Source organism: Glycine max, chromosome 15 (genome assembly GCF_000004515.6).
Source record: "Glycine max cultivar Williams 82 chromosome 15, Glycine_max_v4.0, whole genome shotgun sequence".
Classification (NCBI taxonomy): Eukaryota; Viridiplantae; Streptophyta; class Magnoliopsida; order Fabales; family Fabaceae; genus Glycine; species Glycine max.
The window spans coordinates 35,166,586-35,191,921 of NC_038251.2; positions in this window are offsets into that span (position 1 = coordinate 35,166,586).

Here is a 25,336-nt window from a genome sequence, read left to right on the forward strand (position 1 = left end):
GAGCCCTTGAACGAGAGACCAAGAGGGCTCGCAAGGAAGAGTATGGCCGGAACAAATTTCGCGGAGCCCTATGGGGTAGCAATAATGAACTCAAGTTGCGAAGGGAGGAAAGGGACCAGTCGCGAGCACATAGCATGGTTTTGAAAGAGGGGTTAGTTGCCTGTTCAAGGTCCAAAAGAAGCTTGTCTCAGCGTTTATGCGAGACGGAGACCAACATGCTAGCTATCATCGCCAAGTACCAAGAAGAGTTAGGTCTAGCCACGGCCCACGAGCATAGAATCGCGGATGAGTATGCCCAAGTATACGCGGAAAAAGAGGCTAGAGGAAGGGTGATCGACTCTTTACACCAAGAGGCAACCATGTGGATGGATCGGTTTGCCCTTACCTTGAACGGGAGTCAAGAACTTCCCCGATTGTTAGCCAAGGCCAAGGCGATGGCAGACACCTACTCCGCCCCCGAAGAGATTCATGGGCTTCTCGGCTATTGTCAGCATATGATAGACTTAATGGCCCACATAATTAGAAATCGTTAGGAAACTTGTATGGTCTCTCAGACCTTGACTAGAGATGACTTCCTTTTTGAAATAAAATGAGTTGGTCCCATGTTTCTACTCCAAAAAGCTTGTGCAAATCAAATCACTCCTACATCTCATCTCTAGCATGCATTTTCTTTCTTTACCCACTCCTCACGTTTGGTTTTTTAGGGAAAAACACCATAACTAAACGCGCCGCAAGGGATCCCTATCGCACCAGATCCAAATCTAGAACGATGGGTGATCAAGAGGAGACGCAGGAACAGATGAAAGCCGACATGTCGGCTCTGAAAGAACAAATGGCCTCCATGATGGAGGCCATGTTAGGTATGAAACAGCTCATGGAGAAGAACGCGGCCACTGCCGCCGCTGTCAGTTCGGCTGCCGAAGCAGACCCGACTCTCTTGGCAACTACGCACCATCCTCCCTCAAACATAGTAGGACGGGGAAGGGACACACTGGGGCACGATGGCAGCCCTCACCTGGGATACAACCGAGCGGCTTACCCTTATGGATTGCCGCCCAACTATTCACCACCCATCTTGCAAGAAGATGCGGGCCACATTGCTTCTCCCGTCCATGAAAAAGAGCCTCCTCAGCAGCCCGACGAAGTCCATAAAGACCCTCAAGATTATGCTCGGAGGGATGTCGAGTTTTATCCCCCGATCCCCGAAGGGCCGGCACCAGGCACGTTGCCCCAACCCAACATCGCAGCATCGCCAATAGTTTTGTCTATGGAAGGGCCGCCCCCGGCAATTGAAGAAAGGAGGAAGCTCGATCTCCTTGAGGAAAGATTGAGGGCGGTGGAAGGATTTGGGGATTATCCGTTTGCAGACATGACGGATCTTTGCTTAGTACCCGATGTTGTTATTCCCCCGAAATTCAAAGTGCCGGACTTCGACAAGTATAAAGGGACGACTTGTCCCAAAAACCATCTCAAGATGTACTGCCGTAAGATGGGCGCTCATTCTAAAGATGAGAAGCTGTTGATACACTTCTTTCAGGATAGCTTGGCCGGAGCTGCGGTAGTGTGGTACACTAATTTGGAAGCTTCCCGTATCCGTACTTGGAAGGATCTGATTACCGCCTTCCTAAGGCAGTATCAGTACAATTCTGATATGGCTCCTGACCGTACTCAACTGCAGAATATGTTTAAGAAAGAGGGTGAAACCTTTAAAGAATATGCGCAGCGATGGAGGGATTTGGCGGCACAAGTAGCTCCTCCCATGGTTGAGAGAGAGATGATCACCATGATGGTAGACACTCTGCCAGTGTTCTACTATGAGAAGCTAGTGGGTTACATGCCGTCCAGCTTTGCGGATCTGGTGTTTGCCGGGGAAAGAATCGAGGTTGGATTGAAGAGAGGAAAGTTTGATTACGTTTCCTCCACAAACGTGAACGCCAAAAGAATCGGGGCAACAGGGGCAAAAAGGAAGGAAGGAGATGCCCATGCCGTCTCTTCAACACCCGCATGGGTCAAACCCCAGCAAACACCTCATGGTACCCATCAGTACGCGCAACATCACCCAAGCTTCTCGGCTCATGCTGGGAACGCCTCTAGTTCAACACCCGTGCAGCCTAAGGCACCCACCCAGAGGGAAGCTCCCCAAGTTCCAACTCCGGACACGGCTCGACCGGCCGGTAATTCCAACACGACAAGGAACTTCCCTCCGAGGCCATTGCCGGAATTCACCCCGCTCCCGATGACGTACGAAGATCTTCTACCATCCCTCATCGCCAATCATTTGGCCGTGGTAACTCCCGGAAGGGTCCTCGAACCCCCTTTCCCGAAGTGGTATGACCCTAATGCAACTTGCAAGTACCATGGGGGTGCCCCGGGGCATTCCGTCGAAAAATGCTTGGCCCTTAAATACAAGGTCCAACATCTAATGGATGCCGGATGGCTGACTTTCCAAGAGGATCGGCCCAATGTGAGGACCAACCCGCTCGCCAATCATGGAGGGGGAGCAGTTAATGCAGTTGAATCCGATAGGCCCCACAGGTCCAAACCTTTAAGAGATGTGGCAACCCCTAGGAGGTTTATCTTTGAGGCCCTACAAAAGGGAGGTGTAATTCCCCATAGTGGGTGTAAGGAGGATTCCTGTCTGCTACATTCCGGCGAGATGCATGACATGGAGACGTGTTTGGAAGTAGAGGAATTGTTATAGCGGATGATAGACCAAGGTCGACTAGAAGTCGGCATTAAAGGAAAAGAAGAGCAGCATATATGCATGCAATCTACGGAGGGGAGCGGTGTTGCGAAGCCCAAACCCTTGGTGATATACTTCACTAAAAGTGCAGCCTCGCAAAAGCCCGGGCACCCCTTAATGGCCAAACCTGTTCCTTTCCCGTACCAAAATAGTCACGCGGTCCCATGGAGATATACACCTCCAGGGAAGAAGGAAGAAGAAGTCACTGACGTCAGCTCGCTGTCAGCTAAAGTAACAAATATCACGGGGCTGAGCGGTGTGACCCGTAGTGGTCGTGTGTTCGCACCTCCGGACCTACCAGTCCAACCCGCCGACGTCAAAGGAAAAGGAAAAGTGGTGGAGGAACAAGATGGCGAAGCACCCCACGCTTCGAATAAAGATATGTCAGCAAAGGGGCCCCCAGAGAAAAGGGATGGTAGAAAGGAGGTGTCGCTAGAGGAAGCCAGCGAGTTCCTTCGGATAATTCAGCAGAGCGAATTCAAGGTTATCGAACAGCTCAACAAAACCCCGGCTAGGGTCTCGCTGCTAGAGTTACTTATGAGCTCCGAGCCTCATCGGGCTCTGCTAGTAAAAGTGCTGAACGAGGCTCACGTGGCCCAAGATATTTCGGTAGAAGGTTTCGGAGGGCTGGTCAACAATATCACTGCCAACAACTATCTTGCCTTCGCCGAAGAAGAAATCCCCGCCGAGGGGAGAGGGCATAATAAGGCTTTACACGTATCAGTCAAGTGTATGGACCATATCGTGGCCAAGGTACTCATCGATAATGGTTCCAGTTTAAACGTGATGCCTAAAAGCACTTTGGACAAGTTACCATTCAATGCTTCCCATTTAAAACCAAGTTCAATGGTAGTTCGGGCCTTCGACGGCACTCGCCGAGAGGTTAGGGGAGAGATCGATCTCCCAGTACAAATAGGCCCTCACACCTGTCAAGTCACCTTCCAAATAATGGATATTAACCCCCCCTACAGCTGCCTGTTGGGGCGCCCTTGGATCCACTCAGTGGGAGTTGTGCCTTCTACACTCCACCAAAAGCTGAAATTCGTAGTGGAGGGGCACTTGGTCATCGTGTCAGGCGAGGAAGATATCTTGGTAAGCTGCCCATCCTCCATGCCTTATGTGGAAGCCGCAGAAGAATCGTTAGAAACCGCTTTCCAGTCTTTTGAGGTGGTCAGCATTTCCTCCGTGGACTCCCTCTTTGGGCAACCTTGTCTGTCCGATGCGGCGGTAATGATGGCCCGAGTTATGTTGGGGAACGGTTATGAACCCGGGATGGGTTTAGGCAAAGACAATGGCGGCATAACTAGCCTGATAAAAACCCAAGGAAATCGTGGGAAGTATGGTTTAGGCTATAAGCCCACTCAGGCGGACATGAAAAGAAGCATCGCGGGAAGGAAGAACAGTGGTCAGAGCTCGCGTTGGAGACAAGAAAGTGAAGGAAGCCCGCCCTGCCACATAAGTAGAAGCTTTATAAGTGCGGGTCTGGGAGACGAAGGTCAAGTGTTCGCGATATGTGAAGATGATGTTCCAAGTACTTCGGATTTGGTCCGACCATGCCCTCCTGATTTCCAGCTGGGAAATTGGCGAGTGGAGGAACGCCCCGGCATTTACGCAACAAGCATAATGTAAACCTTGACGGTTTTAAAAGCTCTATAGTTGGGCCTAGGCTTTAGAGTTTTCGTTTTGTTAAGGCTTTGTGTCTTTTGTTTTTGAATTTATAATACAAGGATCTTTCTTCATCTGTTCCTGGTCTCTACCCATTCTCATTCATTTGCATGTTTACTTCTTTTTCTGAAACGGCAGATTCGATGACGAGTCCCCCGAAGGTACTAATACCTGGGACCCGTCTATCAACTTCGAGCAAGAAATGAATCAAACGGAAGATGAAGGAGATGAGGATGTGGGACTTCCTTCGGAACTAGAAAGAATGGTCGCCCATGAGGACCAAGAAATGGGGCCTCATCAAGAAGAAACAGAGCTAGTAGACTTAGGAATTGGCAGTGGAAAGAGGGAAGTAAAGATAGGTACAGGCATTACCGCACCTATCCGTGAAGAATTAATAATCCTGCTAAAAGACTACCAAGACATCTTTGCTTGGTCATACCAAGATATGCCCGGTTTGAGTTCTGACATTGTGCAGCACCGGTTGCCTCTAAATCCCGGGTGTCCCCCAGTAAAACAGAAATTGAGGAGGATGAAGCCCGAAACGTCCTTGAAGATAAAAGAAGAAGTGAAGAAGCAGTTTGACGCTGGATTTCTGGCCGTCGCTCGGTATCCAGAATGGGTTGCCAACATCGTACCAGTTCCTAAAAAAGGTGGGAAAGTACGAATGTGTGTAGATTACCGGGACCTGAATCGGGCCAGTCCCAAGGACAATTTTCCGTTAGCACACATCGATATCCTCGTAGATAACACGGCCAATTTCGCTTTATTTTCCTTCATGGATGGTTTCTCTGGTTACAATCAGATAAAGATGGCGCCCGAGGATATGGAAAAGACTACTTTCGTCACCCTGTGGGGAACGTTCTGTTACAAGGTGATGTCCTTTGGACTCAAGAATGCCGGGGCAACTTATCAACGGGCCATGGTAGCTTTGTTCCATGATATGATGCATCAAGAGATCGAGGTCTACGTGGACGACATAATTGCTAAATCTAAATCTGAGGAAGAACACCTTGTCAACCTGCGGAAATTGTTCGAAAGGCTTAAGAAATATCAATTAAGGTTGAACCCCGCTAAGTGTACCTTTGGGGTCAAATCAGGGAAATTGCTTGGTTTCGTTGTAAGCCAGAAAGGGATAGAGGTAGACCCCGAAAAAGTGAAGGCTATCCTTGAGATGCCAGAACCCCGTACAGAGAGGCAAGTCCGAGGTTTCCTGGGGCGCTTGAATTATATTGCCAGATTCATATCGCAGCTCACCGCCATTTGTGAGCCGTTGTTTAAACTCTTGCGTAAAAACCAAACTGACCGGTGGAATGAGGATTGCCAAGAGGCTTTTGGAAGGATCAAAAAGTGCCTAATGAATCCTCCCGTGCTTATGCCACCAGTACCTGGAAGGCCTCTCATTTTGTACATGACAATCTTGGACGAGTCAATGGGGTGTATGCTGGGGCAACATGACGAATCCGGGAAGAAAGAGCGCGCTGTTTACTACCTAAGTAAGAAGTTCACGACCTGTGAGATGAATTACTCCTTGCTCGAAAGAACGTGTTGTGCTTTAGTATGGGCATCCCATCGCCTAAGGCAGTACATGCTGAGTCATACTACCTGGTTGATATCCAAAATGGACCCGGTTAAGTACATCTTTGAAAAGCCAGCTCTTACAGGACGAATCGCCCGGTGGCAAGTCTTGCTATCTGAGTTTGATATAGTCTACGTCACCCAAAAGGCGATAAAAGGAAGCGCTTTGGCAGATTATTTGGCTCAACAGCCTCTTAACGACTACCAGCCCATGCATCCGGAATTCCCGGATGAGGACATCATGGCCTTGTTCGAGGAAAAGTTGGACGAAGATCGGGACAAATGGACTGTATGGTTTGACGGAGCGTCAAACATTCTAGGTCATGGCGTTGGGGCAGTGTTGATCTCTCCGGACAATCAATGTGTACCTTTCACAGCCAGGCTAGGATTCGACTGCACCAACAACATGGCCGAATATGAAGCATGTGCCCTAGCCGTCCAGGCAGCAATTGACTCCGATGTCAAACTACTCAAGGTGTACGGCGACTCAGCGTTGGTAATCCATCAGCTGAGAGGAGAATGGGAAACTAGAGATCCCAAGCTGATACCCTACAAAGCCTACATCAAGGAGTTGGCTGAGACTTTCGATGAGATCTCCTTCCATCATATTCCCCGCGAGGAAAATCAAATGGCGGATGCAAACCCGCACGGTTCCAGCTAACACCGCACGGGGACCTACCCTACATTGAATTTCAGTGTCGTGGCAAACCCGCACATTGTTGCCAAGTGGAAGAGGAACGGGACGGAAAGCCCTGGTATTACGACATCAAGCGATATGTCGAAAGCAAAGAATACCCGCCAGAGATTGCCGACAACGATAAAAGGACATTGAGGAGGTTGGCAGCCAGTTTCTTCATGAGCGGAGGCACACTGTATAAGAGAAATCACGACATGACACTCCTGCGATGTGTGGATGCCAAGGAGGCAAATCACATGATCAAGGAAGTCCATGAGGGCTCGTTTGGAACGCACGCCAACGGGCATGCTATGGCCAGGAAGATCTTAAGAGCAGGTTATTACTGGCTTACCATGGAAAGTGATTGTTGTGTCCATGTGAGGAAGTGCCACAAATGTAAAGCATTCGCGGATAATGTCAATGCCCCACCGCATCCTCTGAATGTCATGTCCGCCCCTTGGCCTTTCTCCATGTGGGGAATAGATGTCATTGGGGCCATTGAGCCCAAGGCCTCGAATGGTCATCGCTTCATCCTTGTAGCAATAGATTATTTCACCAAGTGGGTCGAGGCGGCTTCATATACCAATGTCACGAGGAATGTGGTGGTCAGGTTCATTAAGAAGGAGATTATCTGCCGATATGGTTTGCCAAGGAAGATTATCACGGACAACGGCACCAACCTGAATAACAAGATGATGGGGGAAATGTGCGAGGAGTTTAAAATCCAGCATCACAATTCCACACCCTACCGGCCAAAGATGAATGGAGCCGTGGAAGCAGCCAATAAGAATATCAAAAAGATTATCCAAAAGATGACCGTGTCATACAAGGATTGGCACGAGATGCTCCCATTCGCGTTACACGGTTACCGGACTTCAGTACGAACGTCAACTGGGGCAACGCCGTTCTCATTGGTATATGGGATGGAGGCGGTGTTACCATTTGAGGTAGAAGTCCCGTCATTAAGGATCTTGGCAGAATCCGGATTAAAGGAATCAGAATGGGCTCAAACACGCTACGATCAGCTCAACCTCATTGAGGGTAAGCGCTTAACGGCCATGAGTCATGGGCGCTTATACCAGCAAAGAATGAAGAGTGCATTCGACAAGAAAGTACGCTTACGCAAGTTCCATGAGGGGGACCTTGTGCTAAAGAAAATGTCCCATGCTGTCAAGGACCATCGAGGGAAATGGGCCCCGAACTACGAAGGGCCTTTTGTTGTGAAGAGGGCTTTTTCCGGAGGAGCCCTGGTGCTTACCAACATGGATGGCGAAGAGCTACCTTCACCCGTGAACTCTGATGTCGTCAAACGATATTATGCTTAGAAGCTGGGGCAATTAAGGATGTCGCTGCATGTTCTTTATCTTTATGCGTTTTCTGGATTTCCCCCAGGGATTTCCTGTCTGTTGTATCTCTCGTTACAATCTTTCAAAGAAATGAACGTGGGTTTGAGGCTTTTAGTCCTCACGTTAGTTTCACACCTTGCGTTAATTTGTGATCGCCTGAGCCCTTCCGCTCAGTTCATGGGATCCCCCAAGCGCTTAATTAGAATTGAACCTGAACCAACTTTCCCTAAATTTTCTGCGTTGGAAAACATCCATGCATACGCATACGCATACGCATGTATATTGTTGTGGTAAAACAGGGGCAGGATCACCTTGGGCTACCTTCTGGAGTGGAGACAAAACACGAACGGCAGAAACCAATCAAGGTAGGGTAATGATGCGGTCAAAATTGGCCATACCTGGTTGTTTATTACTAGCAGGCACTTAAGGATGAACGCAAGCGGGGATGGGGTCACGACCGACCGATCGTTGCTCTTCTCTGTGCGAAGCAAGCAGGGAATGTCGCTGCAAGGCAGCCCCGTATCCTTTGTATTTTGCAGCTTTCTTTTACTATTTGTTTGTTTTAAAAAGGAAAAGAGTAATAATAAAATAAGTAATCAACGCCTAATTCTGACCTAAGTAAGTTCAAGTTAGGCAAAATGCTAATCCCTGAGGAGGGAGGGGACATGGTTAATGTTCCCCTCAAAAAAAAAAAAAAAAAGTGCAGGTTAGCTCGCCTAGCTCGCCTGGGCGAGCCACCTCTGCACCAAAATATAAAAGTGACGAAAGGGGGGACGTTTTTTTCATTCAAAAACTTCCTTTCCCCCTTTTCAAAAGCCATACCCACGGGATTTACGAGTTTGCAGTCCTAGGGTCATCATTTTTCGCATTTTTTGATTCCGTTTCGCGCTTTTGTTCATCACCAACAAGTAAGTATTCCATCCCTAAGCTTTCTAGCTTTTCATTGGTGTATTTTGATCTCCTTTTGGTGCTCTAAATTGTGGGAATGTGCTCAAATATGTGGGGCAATTTTGGTTTGCTTTCTTGCTTGATTAAGTTGAATTGGGGGTTTGTATGAGATGGCCCTAGGCCTATAATGCATTTTGAAGTAATGGGGCATGCCACATTGTCCCCGTTCTCTTGCTATTGATGCCTAAACGCGCGCCCACCAAGTGTTCGGTGAAATGCCTCAACGGCATTAGCGCGTGATTGTTGTAGGGAAACAACCCATGGGGCAATTTGGTTTGCACATATTTTTGGGACATGCATTCATTTTCGAAAGAGCTAGAGTAATAGCCCCGCATATGTCCTAGGCCTAGAAACTAAAATTTTATGCAAAAAGAATACAAAAGGAGGTGCATATTGGGTAAAGTTACCCTTTTTGGCCAGCAATCAGCTATAGGCCACGCTACAATATTTTCCCTATGCCTAGAGGGTTAGGAATGTTGCTCATCATAAATGTGTAGGTTTAGAATAGGTAGCAAAATACCTTTGGCAATTTACACTTTGGGTATGAATAGCAAAATACTTGAATGTATGTATATATACTTTTTTTGGTAGTCAAAATGTCTCGCAAAAAAAATATATATATAAATATGTTGCATGTTATGTGAAGAAAACATATTACAAAAAATATACCTTTTAATTTGAATACAATTTTAGTCCGCAAAGGAAAATATGCTTGAATTTGCATGCGGCTTTAGGTAGCAAAAACTTGAAAAAAGGGATGAAGTGTAGCACCTTTTTGTGAAGATAGTCAAGATTCATCATGAAGTTTGTGTATATATAGGTATTAGAAATACCAAGATGTGCACATGTGCAATTTTTGGTACCCCAAAATGCTTTGAGTATGCATGTATGTAAATTCAGCCAAGGAGATGTGTGTGATGTAAGTAACAAATACACCTTGGCAGTACGTGTAAATAATCTAGGTAACGAAGCTGCCTTGATTGTATATGGGTGCACTTTTTCGGTTAAATGTCTTGTGCAAGAGAACGTATGTAAGGAAATATGCGCATAAGCTTGCTCTAAATTTACATTGGTGTTTGTATTTATGGGAGGAGGTTATATGCCATTTTTGCTTTAAGAGTAATGTCCCACTGGTAAAACTAACTTTCCAAATGTTTGCCTTCGCAGGAATGGCCCCGAGGAAGCTTGCCTCAAAGAGGTCCAGGAAGGACAAGGCGGCCGAAGGAACTAGTTCCGCCCCGGAGTACGACAGTCACCGCTTTAGGAGCATTGTGCACCAGCAGCGCTTCGAAGCCATCAAGGGATGGTCGTTTCTCCGGGAGCGACGCGTCCAGCTCAGGGACGACGAGTATACTGATTTCCAGGAGGAAATAGGGCGCCGGCGGTGGGCACCACTGGTTACTCCCATGGCCAAGTTTGATCCAGAAATAGTCCTTGAGTTTTATGCCAATGCTTGGCCAATAGAGGAGGGCGTGCGTGACATGAGATCCTGGGTTAGGGGTCAGTGGATCCCGTTCGATGCCGACGCTATCAGCCAGCTCCTGGGATATCCGATGGTATTGGAAGAGGGCCAGGAATGCGAGTATGGCCAGAGGAGGAACCGGTCTGATGGGTTCGATGAGGAGGCCATCGCCCAGCTGCTATGTATACCGGGGCAGGATTTTGCCCGGACTGCTGCCGGAAGACGGGTGCGGATCATGCGCACCAACATGACCACCCTGACTCAGATATGGATGACTCTGCTGCTCAGCAACATCCTGCCCACCGATCATAATTCCGACCTCCCCATGCCGAAGTGCCAGCTGGTGTACGCCATCCTGACACGGATGAGCATCCATGTGGCTCAGTTGATCGCTGATGCCATCTATATTTTTGCAGGTATGGCGCCCACTAGGCACCCTTTGGACCCAGATAAGTCCAACAGGGCCCTGGGATTCCCCGCACTGATCACAGGACTCTGCCAGTCGTTCGGAGTCCCCGTTGCACCTACCAAGGTGATTCGGCCGCCCATCACCCGGGCTTTTATCGAGAAGTACTGTACCCAGAGACAGGCTCAGGGTGATGCTCCACAGGCCGCAGGCGCGCCCCCACCACCTCATCAGGCTGGCCAGGCTGGGGCATTTGACATGGAGCAGTATTTACGGCATTTGGTTCGCCAGCAGGCGGCCAACCACCGAGCACATGTACGGACCCATGATTGTCTGTACCAGATGAGCCTTAGCATGCAGAGCCAGGGCTTCGCTCCTTTTTCATGCCCTACTCCAGACCAATTCAGGGCAGAGGTTGCATGGCCCGGAGATTGGCCCGAGGCCCAAGCAGGAGAGGCACCCCCAGAAGCTCCCGGCGATGGAGAAGAAGCCCACGAGGATGAGGAGATGGCCGATTTGCTTGACTTCTTGGGAGGGAGTGGAGATACGTGACTAGGAGATCCCCAGATTCATGTTTTCTTTCATATTTCTTTTGTCATTTTTATTCTATGTTATTATTTTGACTTGAGAGACTAACGTTTGTTTTTGCTGTTTCGATTGTCATTTGTACAGCGCATACATTTTTGTTTAGATTGTTGCGTTAGTATTTATATATCATTACTATCAATGATGTTTGAAATTCTGGAACTGTGTAGAGTTCTTCGTTTAGGAACATCGTTCGAAAGCATATATGTAAAATAAACAAAAAATCATCATAGAAAAGAAAAGAAAATGAAATGAAAAAGAGAGCAAATAAGAAAAAAGAAGAAGGCAAGTAAGGAAAAAGGTGGAAAAAAAGAAAATAAGTTGTCTAGCTAAAAATGACATGCTTTTGAAAAGAGACGATTTCCAACTTTTCTTTGAAAAAATTCATTGATCATAACCAATTTTTGGAAAATGTGTATACACCTGAAGGGTGAATGCTGTGAAGATTTTCCCAGACGCCCGAAATGGACTCGGATGAATGCACAAATTGATAAAAGAACATATTTTGGAAACATTGGGTTGATTTAAAATAGAGGAAATGAATCCTGAGCCCTAGCATCACATGACCATAAAAATTTGACACTTGAGTGTCCACATAGGTGCATGCATGACCAGTTTTGCATAAAATTTCCAAATCATCATTTTTGCATTTGTGTCATGGAAATAATGTGGGGCATCCCTTTTTATCCTTGAACCAAACCAAACCCCGACATGTATCATGTCTAGCCATTCTACAAAACTTGAGCCAAGATCCTGACTCACCATGAACCTTGACCTAGGGTGAGAATGTCAATCCTTACCCTCGGGAGCAAAAAAGAAAAGAAGGAAAATTCCCCAATCAAAGAGTGGGAGAAAGCAAAAAAAAGAAAAGAAGGAAAATTTCCAATCAAAGAGAAAGTCAAAAAGAAAAGAAAGAAAGTTCCCAACCAAAGAATAGGAGAAAGTAAAAAAGGAAGGAAAGAAAGTTCTTGATCAAAGAACTAGAAGAAATGTGCAGAAAGGTCTTTTGACCAGACAATATCTGAACAATACAGAATTGTCACCAAATGAACGAAAAAAGAAGGAAAGAGAACCACAACCTAAAATAGTCTTCTCCCTTTGATTACCAACCAGAATCCCGTGCGCTAGCGACTTTTTTTCTCGCCCCGCACTAAACAAAAACAGAAAAAGAAAAAAGCCAGAAAAATCAAAAGCCAAAAACACACAAAAGCCGAAAGAAGAAACCACCAAAAGAACCCATTCCCAAGGGAAGCCCTATTGATCCATGATCACGCGTGTAATTTTTGATTTGATAGGAAATAATTTGCAAAGTCAAGTCATGACATATCTATGGTTCGGAATTAGGATGAAACACTTACCTGTGCGAGATTGATACACTTTGAGTAGATTTCTTCTATTTTTTTCGAACCCAGTGTTTCCTCTAAATGATCATTTAGAAACGAAATGCTAACATCCAAAATCTCATTTATGGTTATGGGAGATTTCATCAGCAGACTCTCCTTCCCCGGTAGACGCATTATTTTTCACTCAAAAAGGCATATGCTGCTCTAAGTCAGTTGGAATATTTGTCTCTTTGCTAAAGCATGTTTGCATTTTAGTGGAGAAAACAACGAGACTTTTTCAAGTCTCACAAGTTATCCAGAACTACGTAGGTCTGAATTCCTCATAGGAGGATACGTAGGAGCAAGAGCCTCGCTTTTGTCGACCACACCGCCTTTTGTTGCCGTGACTCAAGAGCTGGTAGCCCGCGGAGATACCTTACGGTTATCCGCACCCTTTTTGTCATCCAGAGGCGGCGGGCCCGATGACAAGCAGAGACCAAGTTTGGTCATTCTGCACCCATGATACGCGGAGATACCTTATGGTTATTCGCACCCTTTTGTCATCCAGAGGCGGCGGGCCCGATGACAAGCAGAGACCAAGTTTGGTCATTCTGCACCCATGATACGCGGAGATACCTTACGGTTATCCGCACCTTTTTGTCATCCAGAGGCGGCGGGCCCGATGACAAGCAGAGACCAAGTTTGGTCATTCTGCACCCATGATACGCGGAGATACCTTATGGTTATTCGCACCCTTTTGTCATCCAGAGGCGGCGGGCCCGATGACAAGCAGAGACCAAGTTTGGTCATTCTGCACCCATGATACGCGGAGATACCTTACGGTTATCCGCACCTTTTTGTCATCCAGAGGCGGCGGGCCCGATGACAAGCAGAGACCAAGTTTGGTCATTCTGCACCCATGATACGCGGAGATACCTTATGGTTATTCGCACCCTTTTGTCATCCAGAGGCGGCGGGCCCGATGACAAGCAGAGACCAAGTTTGGTCATTCTGCACCCATGATACGCGGAGATACCTTACGGTTATCCGCACCTTTTTGTCATCCAGAGGCGGCGGGCCCGATGACAAGCAGAGACCAAGTTTGGTCATTCTGCACCCATGATACGCGGAGATACCTTACGGTTATCCGCACCTTTTTGTCATCCAGAGGCGGCGGGCCCGATGACAAGCAGAGACCAAGTTTGGTCATTCTGCACCCATGATACGCGGAGACACCTTATGGTTATTCGCACCCTTTTGTCATCCAGAGGCGGCGGGCCCGATGACAAGCAGAGACCAAGTTTGGTCATTCTGCACCCATGATACGCGGAGATACCTTACGGTTATCCGCACCTTTTTGTCATCCAGAGGCGGCGGGCCCGATGACAAGCAGAGACCAAGTTTGGTCATTCTGCACCCTTGTATCATCCAGAGGCGGCGGGCCCGATGATACGCGGAAATACCCAAGTGGTTATCCGTATAAACATTCTTTTGCTATCTGTAAGACAGAACGCTTGATAGCATGCAGAGGCTGACATAGTCTTCTGCACCTTTTGTTCCTCCGGGAACAACAACTCATTTACATGCGGAAATTTCATGGTCGCCCGCGACTCTCGTCAACCGAGAGGAGCGAAATTAGTGTCATACACTGATTTTCGTCCGGGGACCTTTGCTTGATGACATGCGACCATTCTTTGGTCCTTGTGAGGTGCTTGGCATCCATCATTAGGCAATTTGTGAAATTCTAGGAGCGACAAGTCATGGTCACCCGCGACTCTCGTCAACCAAGAGGAGCGAAATTAGTGTCATACACTGATTTTCGTCCGGGGACCTTTGCTTGATGACATGCGACCATTCTTTGGTCCTTGTGAGGTGCTTGGCACCCATCATTAGGCAATTTGTGAAGTTTTGGGAACAACAAGTCGTTTGCATGTGGAGATTTTATGGTCCCCCGCGACTCTCGCCAAATCGAGAGGAACGAAATTAGTGTCTTATCTTTACTTTCCTTTTATCTCCAATAAAAGACAAGTAAAGAGGGGCAACTGTCATACCCTAATTTCGTCCGGGGACCTTTGCTCGATGACATGCGACCATTCTTTGGTCCTTGTGAGATGCTTGGCATCCATCATTAGGCAATTTGTGAAATTTCAGGACATGCCGAAAAACCAAAAAAATATTGATGCACAATCCGTAAGTTTCCGTGACACACCGGAAATCGAATGGAAGCATCGTTGCATAATTAAGTGAGGTTCCGTAACATTTTGTAAGTCAAAAAGGGGATGATTATGTAATCCACAAGGTTCCGTAACATTACGGAAAGAAAACAAGTATCGTTACGAAATTCGTAAGTTTCCGTAACTTTACGAAAAAAGAATCACCAAAAAATAGCAGAGGGGGGTGTACTTAGTAAAAATGGGGGTGCAAATAGCACCCAGGCCCATTTGGGCCCTCCAGAAGATTCCTCCAGAAGGCGGTTGCTTCTGGAGGAAGCAACCCTGCTCGCCTGGGCGAGCTGAGCTCGCCTGGGCGAGCTGGGCGGCAACCACCTCCCCTATTTTGCTATAAATAGGGGAGGAAAGCAAGAAGGAAAGGGTCCAGCCCTTTAGGCACTTCTCTCTCTTTCGAATTTGCTTGGAAAAATTGTTTCCGTGAAGAAAATCTAAGCCGAGGCGCTTCCGAAACGTTTCCGTAACGTTTTCCGTGAGGAATCTCGCAAAGCTTTCAATCGTTCTTCGACGTTCTTCATTCGTTCTTCATCGTTCTTCGATCTTCAACGGGTAAGTACCTCGAACCAAGCTTTTCGATTCATTCTATGTACCCGTAGTGGTCCACATTGTGTTTCGTGCATTTTTATTCTCGTTTTGTTTACTTTTTATACCCCCTGTTGACGTGCTTAAGCCATTTTACTTAAGTCATTTCTCGCTTAACTTAAAAATAAAATAAATTTCCACCGAACGTTTGAATTGTATTATCCATTAACTTCGGTTAAAATAAATTCCGACCGTTCGGTCGTGCCGTAACCACGTTGGAAATCAAAAAGAGGTAAAAAATAATATAATAATCAAAAAACATCTTTTTAGTAAAATAAAGCGGAAAATCAATCGGACGTTTTCTCTTTGGGATTTCTCATTCTTAATCGAATTGATTAATAACTAAAGTGAAACTAAAGGCTAAAATCAATTCGCCTAGTCAAGCTCGTCCATAAAAATAGGCTTTTGAAGTTTGTCATTTCAATTTCTCACTAAGTAAAATGGATCATTTTTAAGGTCCAACGCCTTAAAATGATCACCACTTAAGTAAAGAATCGCTTGATAAAAAAGAACTACGTAGGTCTGAGTTCCTCATTAAGGATACGTAGGAGCAAAAGCCCCGCTTTTGTCGACCACCCCAAGAGATCGTTAATGGTCCAATGCCTTAACGTTTCTCTCCTTTCAAAAACAAGAGATCGTTAATGGTCCAATGCCTTAACGTTTCTCTCCTTTCAAAAACAAGAGATCGTTAATGGTCCAACGCCTTAACGTTTCTCCCCTTTCAAAATCAAAAGACCGTTTAATGGTTCAGCACCTTAAATGACCTTTTGTTCAATAAAAACATATTTTGCAAAAAAGACAAAAACAACTTAACAAAACACTTTGTTCCGAAAGAACTACGTGGGTCTGATTTTCTCATCCCAAATTGAGGAATACGTAGGAGCAAAGGGAAACACCCTTGTCGACCACAAAAAAGGAAAAATATAAAAAGGGTATAAAGGATATAAGAACATAAAAGGGAACATAAAAATCAAAGTCATGTTTGCACATTCGATTAAAGGCTGTCGTCCCTTGGGACGGACGTGTGGGGTGCTAATACCTTCCCCGTGCGTAAATACAACTCCCGAACCTTTCACTTAAAAGTTCGTAGATCGCGTCTTTTCCGGTTTTTCCGACGTTTTCCTCAAATAAACGTTGGTGGCGACTCCGCGCGTATTCCTTTCGTGGAACACGCATCCCGCGAGTCTCACGTCGCCCTCCCACCGAAGGGTAGGTTGCGACAATTATCAAAAATTCGTGCAAAAAAAGAATCCAATTTTTAAATTTGGAGCCAAAATTCAGTTACAATCCATATTTTCATAATTAAAGTTCTCAAAATTCTGTTACAAATCATATTTGGATAATTAAGGTTGTTAGGATCTGAATTTGTTTTTCAAATTTGGAGCCAAAATTTTGCTACAATCCAAATTTGGATAATTGAAGTTGTTAGGATTTGAATTTGATTTTCAAATTTGGAACTAAAATTCTGTTACAATCTAGATTTGGATCCACCCAATCACATATTTGCGTTCAAATTTGAATTTCATGCAAAAAAAAGTGTAGACAGACAAAAAACAAAAAAAAAACATGAGAAGAAAGAAAGTAGAAAAAAAACAAATTGTGACTAATTGTCTTATTTTCTTCTTGTTCTATCAATCTTCCTTTGGTTTTATTCTCCAAATAAAAAAACACTTTTCTTAAATCCTTTGTTCCTTGTCCTCTGTTTGTTCTTGTTCACTGAGTTCCCATTGATCCCTTGTTGTGTCTTGTCGTGTATAATCAATCCCAAAGGTTCTTACTTAAGAGCTCATTAGGAGAAGTTGAGTGGTAAGAGGCAAGAGTGGTGAGAATATTAGAAGGAAAGAGTGAAACACGAGTGAAAAAAAATTATTGAGTGTACACACGTGAAAGAGTGCTTGTGTGAGGATATTTATTTGTTCATTTATGATCTCTTCTAACACAATTCTTGCTGCAATTTTAATCATGAGTGGAGAATAAGGATTGGATCTCAAGTTATTTGTTAAAGCTATTAATGAATAATTTCAAGCTTTAAACTTGAGAATTGATAGTTTGCAATCCCCATTCCTATCTATAAATCATAGACAATCAACTCAGAAGAAGAAGAGGGGGAGGAGTATTCAAATGCAAGAAGTCATGGAAGAAGGCGAAGAGGCAAACCAAGAAGTGATAATCATTTGGGGAGCATTAAGATGACAATCCCTACATTTCAAGGTAAAAATGATCCTGAATTGTAGTTGGAGTGGGAGAGAAAGGTTGAACATGTGTTTGGTTGTCATAATAAAAAGGTTAAACTAGTTGTTGTTGAATTCACTGATTATGCTAGTATTTGGTGGGATCAACTTGTGACTAGTAGGCACAGGAATGGTGAATAGCCTATTAGTAGATGGGAAGATATGAAGACTGTCATGAGAAGGAGATTTGTACCTAGCCAATATCATAGGGATTTGCACAGAAAATTGCAAACTCTAACTCAAGGTTCCATGAGTGTGGAGAACTACTACAAAGAGATGGAAATAGCCAAGATTAGAGCCAATGTTGAAGAAGACCGTGAGGCAACTATGGCCAAATTCATTGGAGGTCAAAAAAAGGAGATAGTTGATGTGGTAGAATTGCAGCATTATATGGATATGGAGGACATACTGCACAAATTTATTCAAGTGGAGAGATGATTGAAAGCTAAGAGTACTTCCAAATTTGCTTCCACTTCTTCATGGAAGTCAAATTGGCAAAACAACAAATCTGTGACAAAGTCAACAAATGAAGCTAAGACCAAAAATTCATTTGTTGCACCTAAAGGTAAAATGGAAATTAATTCATCTTCTAGATCTCGTGATATCAAATGTTTCAGGTGTTAAAGAGTTACACATATTGCTTCTCAATGTCCAAATAAAAGAGCCATGATATTGTTGGATAATGGAGACCTGGAGAGTGAGAGCTCAAGTGATGATGAAATGCCACTATTGGAGGATTGCAGTAATGTTGATGTTGTTGAACCTGTAAATGGAGATGTGTTTGTTACAAGGCGTGCTCTTAACATGCAGCCTAACATAGGAGGTGATGAGGAGCAACATGAGCATATTTTTCATACAAGATGCCACATAAAAGACAAGGTATGCAATTTGATCATTAATAGTTGAAGTTGTACTAATGTTGCTAGCACCTTGTTAGTTGAGAAATTGGGTTTGCCCTCATTAAAGCACCCTAATCCATATAGACTTCAGTGGTTGAATGATTGTGGAGACATAAGGGTGACCAAGCAAGTGTTGGTTTCTTTTTTCCGTCAGTAAATACAAGGATGAAATTTTTTTGTGATGCGGCACCTATGCATGTTGGGCATATACTTCTAGGGCGTCCATGGCAATTTGATAGAAAGCTTACACATGATGGTTACAAAAATAGATATGCTCTTCTTTTGAACAATCGCACCATTGTGTTAACACCTCTTCGGCTTGCTAAGGCCTATGCCGATCAAATCAAAATTGTAAGAGAGTGTAAGTTGAAAGAACAATTGAGCATTCAAGAAAAAGAAAAGAAAAATGAGAGTGAGCAAAAGAAAGAAAAGAACAAAAAAGAAAACAAAGAAGAAAAAAAATAAGAAAATGAGTGCATTTGCAAAGAAAAGAGAGATTGAGAGTGCTTTGATTCATAAGGTTAATGAACAATGTTTTGTGTGCTTTCATTGGGAAATTTGTTGTGGTGTATTTTGATGATATTTTGATCTATAGCAAAACATTAGAGGAACACATTGTTTTTAATGTTTTGAGAGAAAATAAATTGTATGCCAATCTTATAAAAATGTTCTTTTTGCCTTGAATATGTTTTGTTCTTGAGTTTTATCATTAGCTCAAAAGGAATAAGTGTGGATGAAGAAAAGGTAAAGGCAATTAGGGAATGGCTTGTACCTAAAAATGCTAATAAGGTAAGAATTTTTTATGGTTTAGCAACTTTTTATAGAAGATTTGTGAAGAACCTCAGTTTACTTGTTGCACCTTTAAATGAACTTGTCAAAAAGAATGTGGTGTAAGTGGACTGATGTGCGTGAGAAAGCTTTTAATTTATTGAAAGATAAGGTGACCAATGCACCTTTGCTTTGTTTGCCTAATTTTGATAAAGATTTTGAAAATAAATGTGATGCTTCTGCTGTTGGAATAGGGGTTGTACTGATAAAACACAAAAGACAATGCTTTCAAATATGGTAACATAAGTGTTACCTTTAATGTGGTTTATCTATCTTTCTTTGATGTAGGTAATGAATCAGATTCAAGGATGAATCCTTTTGAAGAGGCAGGGAATGATGGAGGTGTAACCAGCCCGTCTAATGATCCTTTATAGGAGATTGGTGGTCCTATGACAAGATCAAAGACTAAGAGGATGAAACAAGCATTACAAGGCCTGATTCTAAAGATCAAAGAGAGAAAAGAACAATGTGAATTAAGGGTTGCACCTAATTGGGTCACTCTCCTACAAATTGATGAAGATGCTTTGAGCTCAACTTGAAGAATCACTTAGGGAAGCCCAATTTACAAGACAAAAAGCATACATGGGCTGAGTTGATCAATTTTGGTGGACTATTAATATTGGGCTAATTAGATAATAATTAAGCCCAACATGGATGGACCAATCATTAGAGTAAGGAGTAAAAGATTTCAAGAAGAGCTTAATGAGAGACTAAATTCTCTCATGGAAGAAAGAGAAGAAGAAGTAAAACTTATAAATTTTAGCCAACTTTTAGAATATGATTTATTTTCATTTTTAATTGTATTTTGGGCTTATTTTCAAACATGTAATGGGTTGTCACAACCTTTTATTGTTATTTTAAGTCTTTTAATTATTAGATTAGTTATTAGACCTTAGGCCTAAATTAGGGTTATTAGTGTGAGTATAAATAGACCCCTTAAACACTTAGTTGGTAGATTTTGAAGATTAATAAAAGTTGAGAATTTCTCTATTGTGAGAATATTTCCTTTGTTCTTGGGTTAAGAACTCATAGCATTAGTCCTATCGGTAGGTCGTGTTAGACTCACACTCTTTTTAATAACTTTGGTTTTACTGGCAGGTCGCGGTTAGGGTCACGTTCCTTTCTTTTTATACCTATTTTCAAGACGATCCTAATTGTTCTCTTATCAGTTGACCCTAGTGGTCAATCCATTTCAAACTATACTTGTATCGTGACTTGCTCTATATATTTTATATACATGATAAAGGTAGCACCTAGGCCTGCAATTAATCATGTTGAGGGATGTCACTAATGTAGATAGGATTGTCCCTCCTACATAGTAGGAGTTATATCTATGGGTTTCTCGATAGAGTGGAACACACTATATGCGTGGTCACGCAGAATTAGGCCAATATGAGATATTGGATCTGTTTGTGCTTACATGTTCACTCGGGTGTCGAGAAATTGATGATCGAAATGAACGAGGAAGACTCTCTTATGCCTCGTGTTCGATCAAGACATTTGGACAAAGGGGAAAAGGCTACATAGTGAAAATGATTACAGTAAGGTTTAAAATTTAATAACCATTTTCTCATGGGCTGGGAGGCAATAATGCATTGCCAAATGTCAATTATTGTCTATAATGCTAATATATAGGATAATATTATTGTCAATGAAGTGAGAGCCAATAGGATCCAACACATAGAGCGATTAATTGGAAAAATAAATAAATTAAATGTAATTTAATTTAGTTTAAAGTTAATTAATAAAATATAATTTAATTAATAAATGATATACTTAATTAAATAAGATGAAATCTGATAAGATAATTAATTAGATATTATTTAATTAATTATATATAATTATCTATATATCTATCTAATCAAATAAGATAATTATTTGTAAACCTAATCAAATAAGATTTTATATGATTAAATAATATTTAAATCAAATAATATTTGATAACATCAAATAAGACTTGATAAGATAATTACCTACGTGAAATAAGATTTCATGAGATAAGATATAATTGTGATATGGATCAGATCACTCTCCTGTATATATGAGAGATCGAGGTGAAATTGATGATACACATGAAATTGATAATTCATTAATGAGTGAGAAAAGTGTATCACACCAAATCCCAACACATTTACCATCGGCAAGCATCGAGTAGAGGCAACATGCTTTTGATGCTTGGTGTCAAGGGTAACCCATCATTTGAAAGCTATAAAGGTATATTCTATCCCTTAGGGATTCATATGTAATGTGATGCAATCCTACCCCGCAAGGGCATTGGATAGAAAACTTCAAGTAGATTGGGCCAGAGATGCAAGAGAAGGCCCTAGGGTTCTTATGAGCCTTAGGGTAGATTTCGGGCCCATGGGCTAAGTACGAGCCCACTTATCTTTGTAAATATTAGATTAAGGTTTCATTATTTTTGGGCCTTGTATTTAGGGCTCCATAATGTAGGTAGGGTACCCTAGAAATATAGGATTTTTCAGCCCTTGTATTTTAGGGCACCTAGACTAGTTTTTGTATTAGGGGTAATTTTGTAATTTCACATGCACTAAGTGGATATTTGATGTGTGTGGTTGGAAATAAATTTAATTGAATTGGTAGAAGCCCAATCCAATTAAATTTAGAGGGGGAGGTGAGCATTTGCTTACTACACCCCATTGCCACATCATATAGTCACACTTTGTGCATGTCCTTCATGCTTTTCATGCCTCATGACACCTAAGCACACTTAGTGGAGAATCTTGGAATTGATCTTGGATTAGTGGGCTGAACCATAACTAAAATTCACTAATCATAATTAGTGAAATTTTGGCTCCAAAGTTTGGCTCCACAAATTCAATTTCAAATTCAAGTGAAATTTGAATTTCCCTCCAATTTTGTGTGACACTTAGGCTATAAATAGAGGTCATGTGTGTGCATTTTTTTCAACTTTGATCATTTGAATATTAACTTCAGATTTCAGAGCTCTTTTTGAGCACAAAATTTCGTGCTCTTCTCTCCCTCTCCCTTCATTCATCTCCTTCTTCCTCCAAGCTCTTATCCATGGCCTCCTATGGTGGTGAGCTTCTTCTAGACTCATCTTCTCCTTGAAGTGGCGTCTCCTCTCTCTCTTCCTTCTCCATTCCGCTGCCATTTATCTTCCAAGAAGCAAAGGAATCCATTGATGAAGAAGATCCTAGGCCTACAAGCTCCAATGGAGCTTGCATCATAATGCGTGGTCCATTGGATGGGGTTCTTTCCGCTCATGGTCTTTTAGAAAATTTAAAAATATATAGACCATGAAACCCCAATAGTGATATTAGAGTATTGGTCGGGAGATTATGGTTAACTATGTTGGCATGATTTCCTTTCATGTATTTAAAATGTTGTTTGAAACCATGTTGTTGGGCATTAAATATATGATTTATTCTAATTTCCTATGTTTTCATGCTCTTAAAATCATTTTGGTTTTGCCTTTTACGCTTTTTAATCATGTTCTGGATGAAAACATGTTTATGGAAACGAGGCACGAGCACGACCGTTCTAACTTTGAGCACAACCATGCTGACCTTAAGCATAATTTTCTTGGTCTTGGGTACCGTTGTGCTGGACGAGAGAACAACCATGTTGGTTTTAAGCACAGCGCATGCTACATGGACGATAGTTGTGGGTTTTGTTTATATTATAATTAAAATCATTTTATAATTCTCATAGTGGTGCCTTGGTTGTGACCTTAGTTTATTTTTATTTTAGATATAGAATATGTGCTATGATTTATTTTATTCCCTTTTGCAGCCTACATGTCGTAGTTTAATTTTGGGCGACCTGTAAGTTGTATTGGGTTGCAATTTTAAATACATCCTAGATGTCATGATTTGGCTTTATTTGTTAGAGGTGATAACCATATCATTGCTACTTGTATGTTTTATATATATGCGATGTATGGGTTATATGTTTTATATATATGATGTATGAAACATATGGGTTATGTTCTATGTTTTATATATGTAATGTATGAAATATATAAGTTGTACGTCTTATGTACGAGAGGAGAGTAATGCGTGTATTGGGAGTCGTGGGGTTCTCAGTCTCTGAGTATGCGATCATTTGCTTTGTTGAAGCTTGCCCAGTCTGTTATACTCTTTTTTCACCGTGATCCCTTCGGTTCTAATCTAGTTCTTGTGCTTACTGTATTCTTCCATCTGGACGGTGACTAGGTGATGCATGGCAACTACCGGGTCTAGATTACAGATGTTCGAAGACACCTTGCCAAACCTTTCCATGAAGGTTCGAAGAGGTTCTTTATTCTCTGGCCTAATATTTACCAATGCCCCTGAAGTTAGATGGTGAGGTCAACTGGTAGCGAGTGGCTAAGGTTTCAAAGGAATCAATTGTATTTGTCCTTTTACTAAAGTAGGGAAAACGTGATCTAAGACCACATTATTCATGGTATATAGGGTGATTTGGGTGACGTACACGTTGATGTGTTCATCCAGATTGGTGGTTCTATCATATTTCTCGATAGTTAGATTCTTCCAATTAGAGGGTAATGTGGCTTCCATGATGTCAAGGACAAAAAGGTTTTTTTATACTATTGCAATTGTTTGCCTAGGGTGGTAGCAGATAAACATTGTGTTTCTTGTCAAATGTTGATGTTTAGTGGCTCGAGGGCCAAAATATGTTGTAGACTCGTTGTCATTATGATCTTGATTCACGTCCCTTAGTCTCCAAGATCTGTTGAAGCTTCAGAGTTCAACATTTTCTTGTCGAAGGGTTGAAATCTCTTGAGCGTGTTGGCGACGCATCTCGAAAAGTTGTTCTTGCAACTGCCACACAAACGAGGACAAATTGGTCTCAACATGTACTTCATCATCGTTATCTTGTTGCTGCGTTGGTTGGGTTGAGGTTGTTGTGTTCATTCCGATTTGAGTAATTGCCATAACAATTGGGATCAGCAAATGGTGACACTGGGACACCACGGTGGGTGTCAAATTGTTCTTTATCTTGCAATCTGTTGAAGGGTGGGATATCTACAAAAGTTACTCCAATGCTCAAATAAGACTTCAGCTCAAAATAATAAACATCAGTAATAAATAAAAATAAACAGTATCCTTTTATCTGGAGAATCTAACTGATATTTATACAAACCTTATTGGACTTTGAACCTATGGACTTTTAGGATGATTACCATCTTAGATAATCTAATCCTAAAAGTAATTAGGAAGCTTAATCCACATTACTCTTTCAAGTGTACCATCTTAGTATCTGGCGACCTAGGTATTTGGCATATATATGGTTAATTTTTTTTATAGCTAGGATAAATCTAAAATATTATTTTAATAGTGTTCTATTTTAAATTTTAACTTTCTAAAACCAGATGATAACATGAGTATGATTGTCATTCATTATGGACTACAATTTAGTGTAGGGTCTGCATTGTACATTGATCAACATTTTATTATCATTTTAATATATTTATGATATTTTAAATATTTATTATAATATTCCTTTACCTATCATTAATAGATAATTATTTTGTTTTATATATGGATAATTTATTCTCTGGTGTAGGGTCTGCATTGTATATTGCAAAGTTCAACGCTTAAAATATCCCAATCCTAAACCCATGGCAAGAATCAGTAACAAATTCACCGTCTTAGACTATTTGAATTCCACCCAACTGGTTCCTAATTAGAGACTGAACCGTCATTGCTACAATATTATTCTGAATGCTTCACGATAATTAAGGACTGTAGTAGTTCAAAATTCCATTATTGAAAACTAATGTTTCTTTTTGTTAGACAAATGTTAGTTTATTAAAAAAAATTTAGAGGAGGATTCGAACACCTATCCCTCTCTCC